Below are 16,491 nucleotides of genomic sequence, written 5' to 3'. Positions count from 1 at the left end.
ATTTCAGCTCACTGCAAGTTTGCCCCTGGGTTCAAGCAATTCTCCTGCCTCAGTCTCCCAAGTAGCTGGGACTACAGGTGCGTGCCACCACACCCAGCTAATTTTTTATATTTTTAGTAGAGACGGGGTTTCACCATTTTGGCCAGGATAGTCTCAATCTCTTGACCTCACGATCCACCCGCCTTGCCCTCCCAAAGTGCTGGGATTACAGGCGCGAGCCACTGCATCTGGCCCAAATCTGCCAATTTTTAAATGTTGGCTCAAATTCATAAAACCCTAAAATGTATTAAGTCAACCCATGGCCTGCCACCAGTCCCTAACCTCTGATTTAGGGAATGCTCTCCCAGAAACACTCACAAATCAGCAAAGGAGTGGGAAATGATCCTGAAAAGGAAGGAGGGAAAGAGGAAGGGGTCATTATTAGCAGAGTGGAAACATTTAAGCAGAAGTCCGGAGGTGTTTATAATAAAATACAGCAAAGAGACTGATTAATCCAGTAAAAGAGATGGGGAGAAAGGAAATGAAACTGGAAGTATAAGTTAAGGGAGATCATTGGGAGATCCAAATATTGGTATCTGGAGATTTTATTTTATTCTGGTAATAATAGGGAGCCATTGAAGATGTTTGAGCAAAGGAGTGATGACATTTGGCTGCAGAAGGGTTACACAAAATCAGGCCTCTTTTACCAAAGTGTGAAAATCTCTCTCTCTTTAATGAAACTAATACACATGCACTCAAAGGAAGAGCGCTGGAGGGCTGCAGTGCTTTTTGCGGCACTGGGTCAGCTGAAACTCGAGCCCAAATCAGCTCCACTGATTTACTGATTTGACTTTGTTCTTTTTTCCCAAAACCACTGTCTTGTCATTCTCTCCTTGCAATGTGTAAGCTGCCTCTAAAGAGCCACCTTGAAGTGATTTAATATGAGTTCCAAAAGTCCTGGGACAATCAGTCCTACTCCATGGAGGATGCTATCAGCTCCCTTGAAATCACAAATGTAGAAAAATGGGATTGCCCGGTAGGATAATGGTTTCAGTGTACAGAAAAGGAGGCCCTGGTGTCAAGTCATGGGTTTGTGTGATATAGAGGAGAGAATTCTGATTCCACTCAAGATAAGCTCAAGTGCAGAGGGGAGAGAGAGGTCAACATTTGCATTTTCCAGCAGCCATTTGATAGGGTCCTTTACTGCGATTCTGGTGGGCAGCTTATGGTTTATATTGCAGTTAACCCCACCTGACTCCCTTTTACCAGCTAGAAAATAAAGACTTTTGCTGTGAGTCACCCCTCCCTCAATGGCAATGAGGCTAAGTGAGGTGATTCTCTGAGGTTCCAGTTCTCCAAACTCCACCTGGGAAAGGATAGAGTACAGACAAGACAGAATCTTGAACTTCCCCTCTTACTCCCTGGTGTGACGCTCAGGACACCCTTGGCTGTCAAGTTGAATATTTGAGGTTTATTCTATATTCAGATGTAATCCTGAAAGTCCAACACATGAGTCGTGTTATTTCGGGTCATGTGAATTTGAGTTTCAAGCAGTGGTGAACGGGGTGATGAGATCCAATTCCATAGTTATTGATGGACCCCAGTCACGGAGCCATGATGCAATGCAATTGTTATCACTGTCCTAATTTGTGGAAAGTAATGGGAAGAGACCCTGAACAGAGTCAACTGCTGAGGGAAAGAAAGGAAGATGTTTCAAAGAAGGGAAGTTGGATTAGGGAAATTATTATTTTCTATGCAAGTGTCAGCAAATACGGAAATTCAAGAAGGTCTTGAGATCCATCCCCAGTGATCCTCAAGGTTCTACTATGCCGTAATCAAAAATGAAGGTTTAGCGGGATATCAAAACTTCGTAAGCAATGGGCTCTCAATGAATAGTTGAGATCCATCTACCAGTCTGTCTCTTTACCTGGTGTTAGCAGCAAAATGCATAGTTAAAATGCAGAATTAAAAAATAATAACAACAACAGCACAAGAAAGGAAATAGGTCAAAGTCTTAACAGAATTTGACTCAAGACGATGGAATCCTGTATTTTTCTCTGCTTCTTTAATATTTTATACACTTTCTAAATATTTCAGCAGTGATCAAGTATTACTTCTGTAGTATGAATAAATAAAAACACAAAGGGGAAAGAGGAAGAGGGCACGAAACACAAAGGGAAGAAACTGAGGAAGGGAAAAGGCTAAGAAGATGTCTCAGCTGAACTCCAGCCATGCAAACCAGCTCAGAGTCAGTGTTCAAGGCCCCCCTCCACTTACTCCTCCAATAAATTGCAGTCAGCATAACAATCTAACCAGCAGGCTTTTCTCAAAATAAAGGCACCACTAACCCCAGGGACAGCTTCACTGTTAGAAATCGTGATCTCTAACAGTGCCTTTCATTTACGTGTGGACTTGTAGTTTTGAAAATGCTTTCCAACTATCAGTCTGTCTCTCTACCTAGTGTTAGTAGCAAGAGATGTCATTAATTCATAGGTAGAGGGAGAGGGAGATTTGGCATAATTCCTTATAAGTTATTAGTGCTTTGATATACAACTTGTAATTTTTCAAAACATCTTTTGAATGCCTCTCCTCTGACCTTCACCACAATCTTATAAGAAGTGAGGTGGAAATGAATGACCAAAGAAATGGAACCATTTGCCCAAGATCAGCTAGAGAGTTAAGGGAAGAACCAAAACCGGGGGAGAATCTAAGTGCTTCCTAAGTTCACATCCTTCTGCCTCTCCAAGGGTAAACCTCACTTTGCTGTGGTTACCTTTGAGGTGTGCACAGAGCCATACGTGGATTTCCTGTCCATTTTAACCAACTTTTAAATCCTCTGGAGAGGATCCATTTTCATAGCTTTTTAATCCAACTATAAGAGAACGGAGAGTTGGTTTCAAACCCGAAGCTAAAGTAATGTGAATGGTCTGAGGTCACGGATAAAGTGATGGAGCACAAAGGCAGGGGCATTAAACCTTGAAACTATCCACCATCTACAATATTTGGAGTGAATCGCAGGCCTGACTATGCAGCTCCCAAGTTACTCAAATTCAGCTTACTGGATTACTCTGTTTTGTTTTTTTCTTTCAAAAGAAGAAAAAAAATCATTGCACTATATTCTCCCATTTAAAAAAAAAAAAATCTTGCAGCTGAACACAATGCTGAGTGACCCCAAAATATCAATACCATTATTTGGACCAACCTATTGACTCATTAGGTCACTGACAGATAAAGCCCTTTAATTGCAAAATGTTAATGAAATGGGGAAATAGTAACCAGGAAAACACTAAATAAATCGGGTATGTAAAGACAGAGCCAATTAACATGAACACAAATGGGAATGCACCCGGAAAGACACTTCCAGCCCCGAGTCCCAATTTTGCAGGCAGAAGGTGATAAGGGGTTGGCCTGAATTTCTCCTACAAGCTCAGATCTAGAATGTTCTTCTGCTTTGAACTGATTTCCCAACACATGAGAAGACACAGGCTAGTAAGACAGAAATGATGGATGGATAGTTCTATAGGATGTGATTTAAAAGCAAGGTTAGTATCAGAGAGACTCACTGCAGGGCGTGAAGCATTTTGGGACTCGAAGCACCCGAAATCTTGAAGACAACTGTGCTGGCATCGTGAAAAGGTAAGCTGCCAGTTCCCCATACATGGAGAGTCCCTAAGAGCCTCACCAGCAGAAGCCCTAAGGACTCAAATGAAAGATGTCATCTAAATGGTTTAATGTCATTTAAAGGTTGAGTAACTTATCCACAGACACACAGGCAGTCTGTCTCACATTCATGCCCTGGCTCCTAACCATCCATGTGGCCCCTCCCATCATTACTGAAACAATTGCATCATCTTCATGGGCTAAGGCAATGATACCTTTTCCTGGTGTGACAAAGACTCGGGCAGCAATCACTGCACTTTATATCATCATTTAGCAATTATTTAGTTAAATGCCAGGCACAAGGCTGGGTGATGAGAATTCAGCTGTGGATAAGCCAGGGACAGTTCCCTGCCCTGCAGCACTTCCAATATAGTGGGAAAGACAAGAATTCAACAAAAAATAATAACATGACCATTGATACAAAGTTGATAGCCACAAAGGTGCTTAGGAAATGATGATGCTAGAGGTTTTTTGTAATTAACTTGGACCAGCAGTTCTCAAAATGTGGTCTCCCAGTCTCTTTGCGTCTAAAATTGTTTCAGAGCGTCAGTGAGGTAAAAACCGTTTTCATTACAATACTAAGACATTATTTGCTTTTTTCACTAGGCTGACATTTGCACTAATTGTACAAAAGCAATGGTGGGTAAACTGCTGGTGCCTCAGCAGGAATCAAGGTAATGGCGCCAAACCAAAATAAGCATCATAATTGTCAATGCAACATACTTGTAGTTTTAAAACAAGCTACTTTCACAGAAGAATTTTCTTGATGAAGCAGCAAAAAATATTAATCAAAATAAATCCTGACTCTCAAGTATATCATTTTTAATGTTAATATTGCATGTGACAAAATGAAAACCATGCATGAAGCATTTCTGCTACGTACCAAAGTGTGATCATTATCTTGAAGAAAAGCACTAAGATCATGTGAATTAAGGAGTGAACTAGCCCCTTTTTTATGAAACAACATTTTTACTTGAATGAACAATCTACAGACGTGCTATCATTATTCAGACTTGGATCTTTGGCAGACATTTTCTCTAACACGAACAAAATGAGCTTTTCACTACAAGAAACAACTGACGATGTCTGTTGCCAACATAAAAGTTGAACTTCCACTAGAAAACTGGAATTTCCAAAGTCTACTTTCACCATCATGATCCTAACAGTTTCTCGATACTCATTGAATTTTCTAATACTGGTTTTAAGGAATGCGATTTTTAAAAAATATCTATAATGAAATGTGTCAACCTTTGGAAGCTCTAATAACTTAGTGAACCAATATTTTCTGAAAGATCAGTGCATGGTATTATAAATTCTTCATGAGCAAAAAATCCATTAGAGTGCAATAAGACCCAGCAGATTTTAGCATTACAGAATACCAAAAGTTTACCAGTATGGTTTCTGATTCCACATTGCTAGTGATCTGTAAGAAACTACTATACACTGGGTTTGGTATAGTTATCAAAAAAGAATACCTACAATCATCTAAAAAAATCTAAATTTATAGTTTTTCTAACTATAAATCTGTGTGAAGTCAGATGTTCTTTGTATACTTCAACCAAAATAACATATCACAAAAGATTGAACGCAAAAGCAGATATTAGAATCCATCTGTCTTCTATTAAGCTAAACTTTTTTTCAGGACTCAGATATGTGTAAATTTTATTTATAGTTGTATATAACTTTTAGTATTATAAAAATGATTCTGTAGTCAATAACAATAAATTGTACATTTAAAAATAGCTAAAACTGCAGAACTGAATTGATTGTAATGCAAAAAATAAATTCTACAGGTGATAAATACCTCATTTAACCTAATGTGATTATTATATATTATATACTTCTGTCAGAATATGTATATATAACATAAATATTACTATTAAGCTAAATTTTAAAGATGTTTATAACAATCTAAAAACAGTGGCATTCATGAATTTTTTTTGTTTTGGAATATATAGTTATTTTTTATCAAGAATACATTATTTGTGTTAGCATTTATGGGTTAAGTGTCATTATGTTCAAATAAGTTAATACATATTTTTTAAATTCTCAGCTTTAGTTTCTAATACAGCTAAATATCAGTGGACATAGCCCACATAAACCAAAGCCCTCAACAATCTTTAAGAGCATAAAAGAATCCTGAGACCAAAAAGTTTAAGAAGTGCTACTAACTTAGATCTCTATAGTCAATAATAAGATTATTAACAAGATGAATAATTGCCTCAATACTTAGGTATTGTCATTCCAAGACTTCTATATGTTTTGCTTATTTTTCTTATTTTACTCATTTAAAAAATATTTCTTAGCTGCCAGGCTGTGTTAATTTAATTATTAGCTAGTACTTCTGCTAATAAGACTAGCGAAAGTTTTTGCTTTGCTCTTCACTTTACAAACTGAATTGAATTAAAAACACTTGAATTAATGCAAACCTGGAGCCATACAGCTTAGGATCATAGTCAGTCTTCCTTAGGCAAGATCCCGAGCCTCTCCTCAGCTGCACATTGTGGATAACCATACATATCCAACCTCATACAACTGTTGCATAGAATATATCTGTTAATTCATGGAAAGTGTTTTTATAATAGCACTGACATAACAAAGGGTTGTGTAACTATCAGCTGGAAATGTGACATTGTAAAATAGCTTGCTACCATTGCAATTCAAATTTGAAAAATATCGTATAATGGCATTTTTACTTTGTAGAAGAAGAAGGGCCTGTCTGAATGTCCTGGACATAACACTCTAAGGGCCTTGCACACTTACGAGCCTCTCTGAAGGAAGGAAAAAACAAAATTCTCTTATACCTGATCAGCATACTTTACCCAATTTGAACATGGCTCTCTGATCTCAGCTGATTGGACCAGGGATCGATCCATCTATAGGCTGGTCAGCAACTATTGAGATAGCTGGCTTGGCAAAAGAGCTCTGCCAATATGGGAACTAGCCTTGGATCCTCCCTTGGGGTGAGACCAGAAATCTACAGAAGACCTCACCAGGCATTTCAGTGGGAAAAATGTCTGCCCAGGGCAGGAGGAGAAGAGGCAACAGCCTTGGGCCAAGATTTACAATTTCTGCATAGATAATCTCAAAAGTCCCTATCAGCTTTGACAACCACCAACACATCTAGCCTAGAATCCCAAATTCTTCTCTGACTTTGCCCTGAGTCTGACGCCCAGCATGCTCAAGCCTGAGGCTTGGCTGCTTTGGGTCAGAAGACCCAGCCACACTGCAACGTGTAAAGTCTTTACACTAAACCCTGCTGCCATGATCTCTACAGGGTCTGCTCTTTAGAGATCACCACTAAAGGAAAGAGAGGATGGGCCCCACACAGTCAGCTGCCACCAAAGAAATCTCCACACCATCTGTAGATCTTCTGCTGGGACAGGGCCCAGGAGGTAGTTGCTAGTAGACACTTCTAATGCATCTGGCATTGGCAGGCTTAGCCTTGCAGTGCTTCCAAAGGAAGCTGAGATGGAAGAACTAGGTGAAGAAGAAAAAGAGGTGGAGAACCTCAGTACTGCAAAAAGTACATCCTGGGCAGTAAAGCAAAAAGATGGGGGCGGGGCTTGGAGAAAATTCGGCTTTTCATAATTCACATTGACTATTGCAATCTTTGATTCGAACAATTAAGATCATTTTCAACCTTATGTAAGGTGTCGTTAATCACTCAAATATCCTACTTTCTAACTAGATTGCTGCCTTAAAGCCTTTCCTTAAAGAAAATCTGTTGCCACCGTCATACATAAACTGGTTTTTCCAGCTAAATCACTGGATTAAACAGAGGCCCTACACAAGCTTGGGAATCCCCTGTGACATTTTCCTCGCCCACAGCCGGTGTGCATGGATTAGTGAATTCAAGAGCTGGGTGACACGTCCAAAGGCTATTTGTTCTCTTCCGCCAAAGATTGAGGTTTGTGTGATTAAACCTAAAGGTTTTCAGGGAGTAAGATACCTAATCGCTTCTGGAATAAGATCAGAAAAGAAGTTATTCTTCTGACAACCCAGAACCAATTGGTTGCTATTTTTGAGCATAGTCTTCTCCAGGGCTTACCATAGAGCATTAGGACATTCTGGGACCCAGTGAATATGCTCAGAATTGTCCAGATTCATTCTGGATAATTCTCTATGGGGACCTTAAACCCAGGTCAAGGCCTTTACTTTTTATTCATTAGGGAGTCAGTTAACAAATAGTTGCTGAGTGTTTACTGAATATTTTCAGGCTGTGAATTGGTAAGGTCAGAGCTGTCTCTTAAGAAGATTGATCTGTCAATAATTTGCCTGATCAGCTGACATCAAGGGCAGCAGCTTGGGATTATTACAGCAGGTCAGTTAGGCCACTGGAAAGCCTGAATAAGACAGATGACAGGGGAAAGAGCAAACAATGGGATGGCATAAGAATCCCAGTTAGTAAACAAGTAGAGTGGGCTGGCTTTAGAACTGACGGCCATGAGTCAAATTCAAGCACCAGCACTTACCCCAGCAAGTGACTTCATCTTCCAAGTTTCAATTTTCTTATCTGTAAAATAGAATAATAAAACCCACTCTTAGATAGATAGATAGATAGACAGATAGACACACAATTTCCCAGAAAGTAACTAAATGTATTGGATCACTATGTATTCACCAAAACCCATTTCCCCTTCTGAATGCACAGACAGTTGAAATTAGATGTTACCACATGACAGAGTTCCAGCCAATAAACTGAGTGGAATTGACATACGCCGCTTCTAGGCCTGGTCTTTTCAGATTTTCCATTGACAATCCTTCATAACCTTTTCCTATTTGCTGGCTTGATATAGAGAACTCCAAGGACCCAGAAGAGAACAGATCCATGAGATGCATGAAGCTCAAGTCCTTGGGTTACTATAGGAAGACCACCTACCAGTTGGGAATACATGTTTGAAACTTTACATGTGTAAGAACCGAATTTCTATCATATAAAGCCGCTAAGATTTGGGGTTTTACATCTGTCTATCTATCTGTCTACCCATTCATTCTTGCACAGAATCCTCAATAAATAATCATTAAAACATATTTTAGCATTATGGAAAATACAAAGATATAGAAGGTCTCCATTTAAGAAGACAAGACACATACATAGCAGCCATATACATGATGTAGACAACATAAGTTTTAAGTTTAAAAAGTTCAAAGTCCCCAGAAGTAGAGAGATCTGAGATGGCTTCACATAGCAGGTAGCCTTGAGCTTGTCAGTGAATAATGGGTATGAATGGTCTGGATATAGAGAAACTACTCATTCACCAACACTTAAAAACATCAACAAGAAATCCCCCATCATCCGGTATCTACCCCCATAGTCTATAGAACACTGGCTCTTAATATTTCTCCATTGTTCATGTCTTCTGATTCCGGGGTGATCTGGATCCTAGTTTCCAGGCAATGGCCTTCAATCATCGACAACTTCTGAAATCACTTAACATTTCTACTCCCCATTTCCAGAGGCTCTGGCTAGAAAGGTAGAACCTCCAGCTTCAGAATTTTTTGTATCCTCTCCCCTGGGTCCATCACACCCTTGGGTCTGTGGCTTTAAGGAAATGGTTGGTGAATGAAACTATAATTACATATTTATATTACTCTAGCATTTTGCCGTTCTTGCAGCTATTGATCGATTAATCCATTTTAATTACCATTTCCCTCTAGTTAAACCTCGAGGCTGTACAAGCAAAGAATTTCATTTTAGAAATTAGAAGGTTTATCAATCGATTGTATTTTAATCATTACCATGTGAAGTTTGCAACATAAACTTACTGCTCATATTTTCCTCTCTCAAATAACGAATTATAGATGATATGATAGAAAATACACTGTTATTTATAACTCGCTTTTGCTTTCAGTAATCAAAACTATCGCCCTTTAGTCTTTGGAAGCAGTTGAGTGCCACAGTAGAAATTCCCTGTGCTACTTCCCGTTTTCAGCTTTCCCCAAAATGCTTAATATAGGCATTGCAATTCTCCAAGGTCAGAAATGATCAATAGCTTTAATTAGCATAATTCTCCCTGCTTATTAAACAAATGAGACTCACATACTTAGGGTCAAGAAGAACAGAAAAACGAAACTACTCAGAATTTGGTACAATAAATCATTTAAAACTCATTTAATCAAAGTGTCAAGCTTGCATTTTTGCAGAGAAAGTACTGATCTTGGCTCACTGCAACCTCCACCTCCCATGTTTAAGCAATTCTCCTGCCTCAGCCTTCCGGAGTAGTTGGGATTATAGGCACCCACTACCATGCCCACCTTTTTGTATTTTTATTAGAGATGGGGTTTTGCCATGTTGGCCAGCTGGTCTCAAACTCCTGACCTCGGGTGATCCACCCACCGCGGCCTCCCAAAGTGTTAGGGTTACAGGAGTGAGCCACCGCACCTGGCCCAGAGGCCCAGAAACCTTTTTAGTGCAACGTGGAAATGGTCTGCTCCTCAGAAACACTTAAACAATAACTGTAGCCTACAGTAACTGTAGTAATTAAAACTAGTATTGAGAACTAGTATTGACTGTAAGGAGTTGGCTGAAGAAAACTCAGACAGGGCTTGGAAGGAGTCTGTCTTGGTCTACATAAGCTAAGTGGCCAAAATAAAATTGACTTCAAAAAGAAATACAGAATCATGCCCTCAACGGAAGTTAGTAGTGTTATAGTAGTATTTGGGGCTGTTGTGTTGCAACTTAAAAAGTACTTTGACTTCTTCCAAAGAACATCTTTGTGTCATTCACACATTCAGTAAATCATTTGCTAGATCAACTACATGCTAGGTATTGCGTTGAGAGCTAAGGATTTCTTTAACACTGATCAAAAACCCAGATGGAAGGCTTGCCTTACTGGTGCTTTCAGTCCAGTAAAGGAACTTCATGCAAAATAGTCACAACTATCATAGCTACGATAATCGTTATGAAGGAGAAGTCCATGGTGCCATAAGGGTATATCTCTCAGCCTTAGAAGCAGTACAGCTGCTTACACTAGAGATCGCGAATGGTTTTCAACTTATATGCTAATACCAATTGATTAATAATGTCTGTTTGGAGTACGGTGGTGAGAATGCTTCTGAGGTCATGCTAGAGGCTAGAGAAGTAGACTATCTTGATTAATGATGTCTGGCATGGACACTGAAGGAGGAAGTAGCAAGATGTGTGCCACATATTTGACATGCCTGGTATCCATCTAGAGCATGTAGGTATTCGGGAACAAAGTGAAGTGTGGTTCTGACTGCATAGTCACCTAGTGATGGCACACAAGATGTTTCTGTAGGTCTTTTCTTCTGCTGCTTCTTCCCTCTACATCTTCTGATTGTCTGAGGACTAGGCATAACCTCTACAATAAACTGTCACACACATGAAGGAAAATGGAACTCACCCCAATTCTGGCATAATTATGATGATATCTGACTTGATTAGCCTCTGACTGGGCATGAGGAAGAAGCCAGGGGGTGGGTGCTTCCCTGGGTGAGAAAATAGATTTCCATGAAGTTCCTAGGGAGAAAAAACAGTCAACCAGAACAGACAGGGGTCCTAGAGAGTAAGTCTGTTAGTTCTATTTTCTGCAGATCCATGAGACAATTACTGTCATCTTAAATTATAAATCCATAACCAAAATGACATTCATCTGAAAATGTAGAATGGTATTATCCACAGAAGATGAAAATCCTCATGGTATGCAGTATATGGCAAGAGGAATTATGCTTCAATTCTAATGAGCAAAATTGCTTGAATGTCTGGGAAACTGAACACTGAAAAGAGCTTTTGAAGTATATACACGTGACAGTTGATAAATGAGAATCTCCATCCTGCATCAGAGCCTCCCTAAGCGTCATACCCCCTGCCTAGAATACGCTGTCCCCACACATATGTGCACTCATGCACACACACACACACACACATACACGTGCATACACACCTGCACAAATCCCACTGTCACCCGTTCTAGACTTCAGGCCTCATCTTAAGTCTCTCTTCAAAGATTTTCTTGACTAGGCCATCTAAAGTCAATGACTCCTCTCTACCCCATTATACTTTTTTCTTTTTTTTTTTTTTTTTTTGTGATAGAGTCTCACTCTGTCACCAGGCTGGGGTGCTGTGGCATGATCTTGACTCACTAGGTTCACTCCCGGGTTCAAGCGATTCTCCTGCCTCAGCCTCTCGAGTAGCTGGGATAAAAGGCACATGCCACCATGCCCAGCTAATTTTTAGTAGAGACAGGATTTCACCATGTTGGCCAAGATGGTTTCGATCTCCTGACCTCATGATCTGCCCACCTCGGCCTCCTAAAGAGCTGAGATTACAGGCGTGAGCCACCGTGCCCGGACTGCCCCATTATTCTTTATCTCTGAAGCCCACTTGTGCCCTTCCTCCATATACTTACATTTACCCCAAGACGCAGATACCGATGGATATTTGATTACTGCCCGGTAATAACACACACTCATTACATATTAGATGAATGAATGGGTAAATAAATAAAAGATTACAGGAATGATTCTCCGGGAGGTTTCAAGAACAAAATAAATTATTTGCCTTGGATGTTTTAGACCAGTAGTGAGATCCCTAAACTTGATCTGACGAGGAGCAATTTTTAATTCTCCAGCCTTATGATTGCCAGTGGGGGCGAGGAGGGAGAGGGGGAGACAGGTAAGGGAGGGGTTGATGGGGTCATGAGAGATGTGAATGTGGGTCCCCCTCTTCTGAGGGAAAGATCAAGGCGTTGCTTAGAGATTAGCCAGAAAAGAGTCCAAGATATCCTGAAGGGACCACTTTATCTGCCAGGAGCAATGTGGATTTCTGAAGCTGATAGCTTCAGGGTCAGGTGAGAGATGGGGGAAGCAGAGTGTCTTACTCTTAATTCCTGATGCACTATTACCAGTGAATCTTTTCTCACTTCTCTTTTTCTACCACTTTCTCTGGGGAATTGTTAATTCCTGGGGAGTAGTGTGAGGTTTAAGCCATTGAAGCCTGTATGGAAACACCCACTCATTTGCAAATTGGCAAACAGAGCCTCCCACAAAGTAGAAGAAGGCTTGATTCAGGGCTTTAAGGAAACAATGGAGTTCATTTAACATTTAATGAACTCAAAATAGAGTACTCTAAAAAATCAGTCAATAAAGCAGCTTTTTAATCTTTAATGCAGGCTTGCTAGCATTATGTCTGATGTATTATCTGTTACATCAGTATGAGTTTATTGGTGTTGTTTATCATATGATTCATTGCCTGTATGATTTCTGGGCTGTGAATGAAAATATTGATTGGAATTTTGCAAATGGAAACCCTTTTGTGTCTAGCCACAGCTTTCACAAATCATCCAGGGCCTTCGAATAGAATAGGTACCTTCCATTGCTAGGCAATTCACGAAAGAAAGATACAGGACAGACAAGTTCATCTTTCAGATAAGTCTGACATAAAATTCCCTTTCTTGGGCTCTCATTCAAGGTCCTGCAAATGTTAAGATCTTCCATTCTGTTTAACTTGTGTGTTTTCAAATAGCAAACTTCAGTGTGCATTTCAGTGGGAGACTTTGCTTTTGGATTCCATCTCCCAGGGGCACCCCCTCCCACTCCATCTTCATCTGAGGGAGACAGAGTGTTGGAAAGCAGAGGAGGGATGGGCTGGGGCATTGGTGTGGAGGATGGGGGCTACTTAGCAGAAAAAAATAGGAGCCTCCTGCCTTTTATCAGAGCAAGAATCAAATACTGTTTGGCCCAAGTACATTTTGTCCCATTCTGTTTCTTATGCAAATTAAACATCCAGAGACCAGCCTGCCACAAAAGTTAAATCTACTTCCCAATTTCATTCACCTGGTTCTTGAAAGGAGTATCATGTACCTGATGGTTAGCTGGATTCCCACTCCAAGAAATTGTAGGCGACATCTCTTTCTCTGTCCCAGGATCTTATCGCTATCAGACTTCTCTAGAAATCAAAAGCACCTGCTCTTTTGTTAAGGTGGCCTTCTAAAGAGAGAAATATTACCATTAGAAAACACCCAGAGTTCACATGAGAACACTATGGACACGTCCTTCCAGCCTGAGGATACCAACCTCAGATGAATACCCTTTAGGGCAGCAAGTCTTCATAGAGTACTTACTGTGACCAGGCACCATGCCGAGCGATTTATATGCCTTATTTCATTCTATCTTTGCAAAAGCCATAGGTGATGAGAAGCCCCATTTTACAGATTTGAAAACTGTACGCTTAGAATGGTCAAGTTACAAACCCAAGAGAACGCCATTGGAAATGTGACAGAGCCATGACTTCTAATTTCAGAACCTGTGATCTTAGTTACATAGGATGTAATCCAGGGCTGATGACAGTAATGTATGTTATCTAGGGGTGACTTATTCCTATTAGGCTTTCCTCTTTGGATTTGTCAAGTAGAGCTGAGCATAGAAACAAAAGGCTTTCCTGGTACTTTGCCCTGATCAGGAAAAATAAGCCATGTCTATGCTAGCAGATATGTATCTCATTTAATATTCTGAGTAACACTGTGTCATACATATTAACATGTCCTTTCAGGGGAGGAGGAAACTAAAACTCCCAGAAGCTAAGTAATCTGCCCAACAACACACAACTAGTAATGACCAAGGTGGGTTTTGGATTCCAGGCAGACAGCAGAGTCCAACTGCCCAGGCTTCTCCTATCACATCTCACAGCATCTTGCTAGCACTCATCAAACATTTCTGCTGGGAGAGAGGAAAGGTGTCTATATCCACTGCAATCCTGTCCATGAGTGACCCCTGCCCTGCTAAGTCAGAGATAAGATGACACTGTTGACCTGCCTAGGCCAAAGTTGGTTGAAAAGAGATGTATCTGTAGAATCCTCTTGAAATGGGAACAAGTATTCCAACCCATGTTAAAAGGCAATACTGAGGCCTGATACAGTGGCTCATGCCTATAATCCCAGCACTTTGGGAGGCTGAGGCAGGCAGATCCCTTGAGCTCAGGAGTTCGAGACCAGCCTGGCCAACATGATGAAACCCCATCTCTACTAAAAATACAAAAATTAGCCGGGTGTGGTGGTATGTGCCTGTAATTCCAGCTACTCTGGAGGCTGAGTCAGGAGAATTGCTTGAACCTGGGAAGCAGAGGTTGCTGTGAACCGAGATCACACCATTGCACTCCAGCCTGGGCGACAGAGTGAGACTCAGTCTGAATTTAAAAAACATAAATAAATAACAAGCAATACTGAATCGCTAGTGATGAATAATCATTTATGTCACATCAGAAGCCCTTCCTTATGCAGTTGGGCTATTGCACTCTTCTGTGGCTTGACTTACCTGCCAAGCATTCTGATTGTGCATTTTTCCTCCCCTCCATCCCACAGTTCCATCTCTGCACTCTCCTCCCCTAGTTCCTCAGGGAACAAAGCAGCCTGAAGTGCATGCATCTTCCTAGGGCCTGGTCCGGTATACCACAGGGGCTCAATAAATGTTTACTAAAAAAGAGGGAGAAAGAAACAGAGAGAGTTAGTACTAAGCTCCAGGAAAGAGGAACTCAGAAATTTCACATAGATTTTCGAGATTCAAGTGTCTTTTTTTTTTTTTTTTTTTTTTTTTTTGAGACAGGGTCTCGCTCTGTCACCCAGGCTGGAGAGCAGTGGTGCAATCTTGTCTCACTGCAACCTCTGCCTCCTGGGTTCAAGTGATTCTCCTGCCTCAGCCAGCCTCCTAAGTAGCTGGGACTGCAGGCACACACTACCACGCCTAGCTAATCAACTGTCTTTTTTCTGCTCAGGAATGAATTATGGAAAACAGTAGAAATATGCCAGTGTTTCCAGGCCACAATAAACTTGGTCCTACTGTTTAAAAAACTTCTTTTAATACCTTCTTTCTCTTCTCTCTTTCAGCCCATTTATTCATCATCCATAAAATATTTTTCATATGTGTTATACAGTATAGACCTGCCTCCTGTTACATGAATCATAAATCTACAATGAGTCACTTTGTGGTGCATCTAAGGAAAGGAAAAGTAACTCATGGGACACATGCATGTTACCAGAAAATGTTAGTTGACTTTTCATGTAATCTACAGTTTACAAGAACCTTCACGTCATTGCCCTCATTCTATAAGTTCAGCCCAGAACCACAGCCACCATTTTACAGAGAAGGAAACTGAGTCACAGAAATTTTTAATGGCTTGCCATGTGGCTATTTCCTTCATTCTTTGACACCATCATTATAACCATCCCATCAATTTAACAATAGGTTTTGAGGTAAAAAGGAAACGTTACCGTACTATGTACGCATATTGCTTGTAAGACACCTCCCAATGTTTTGAAGCATTAAATTATGAGCATTATCAATAATATATCTGGAACCTTCATGGGAGTCGCATGTTATCTGTTGTTTTCAGTTGGATCTTGTCAGGTGACTAAGGATTGAATTATAAGAGAGGCTTTCTAAGATTCTTCTTCAGTGTCGTTGTTCTGGGATACTAATAAAGCTTTAGACAGCTCAAGGGTGTACAATTGAAAGTTGTTCTTCAGGATGAAGTTCAAGACACTAGCATTTTTTTTTTTAATTGGAAGGAAAAAATCCTTTAAAATGTTTACACTCACACAAATAGCATATATATATTTAGTTATCAGGTGCAACAATGTTAAACTTGAGTTTTCTTAAGTTCAAAGTTTAGTTCACCTACATACAAAATAAGAAAGCAGGAAATAAAGCAAAGAAAGCAAGACAAAAGAATTAAAGTCATCACCTGGAGTTGTGCAGAAATAGTTTGCCTCCAGTCAGAGTTATCTTGTGTACAAAGGGGGAAAAAAATCAACTTTCATTTCAATCTTGGTTGAAGCGGTTAAAAAAAAGTTTTTCCAACTTTGTAAAGCAAAAGAAATTAGACTCAAGTAACCG

General features: G+C 40.2%; 1 long non-coding RNA gene across 1 annotated transcript; it reads right to left on the bottom strand.

The window, feature by feature from the left end:
* Nucleotides 1-5,289: 5,289 nt before the first annotated feature.
* Nucleotides 5,290-11,257, bottom strand: LOC135273934 (uncharacterized). The gene is made up of 3 exons (XR_010341693.1): nucleotides 11,007-11,257; nucleotides 8,115-8,155; nucleotides 5,290-7,119 (listed from the first exon to the last, which is right to left on the bottom strand). It is a non-coding gene; the product is annotated as an uncharacterized LOC135273934 (long non-coding RNA).
* Nucleotides 11,258-16,491: the final 5,234 nt, after the last annotated feature.

This window comes from Aotus nancymaae, unplaced genomic scaffold, assembly GCF_030222135.1.
Source record: "Aotus nancymaae isolate 86718 unplaced genomic scaffold, 86718_ANA_hifiasm-v0.15.2.pri h1tg000010l, whole genome shotgun sequence".
Lineage (NCBI taxonomy): Eukaryota > Metazoa > Chordata > Mammalia > Primates > Aotidae > Aotus > Aotus nancymaae.
The sequence above is the reverse complement of the archived record's forward strand: the minus strand, read 5'-3'. Positions and strand labels throughout refer to the sequence as shown.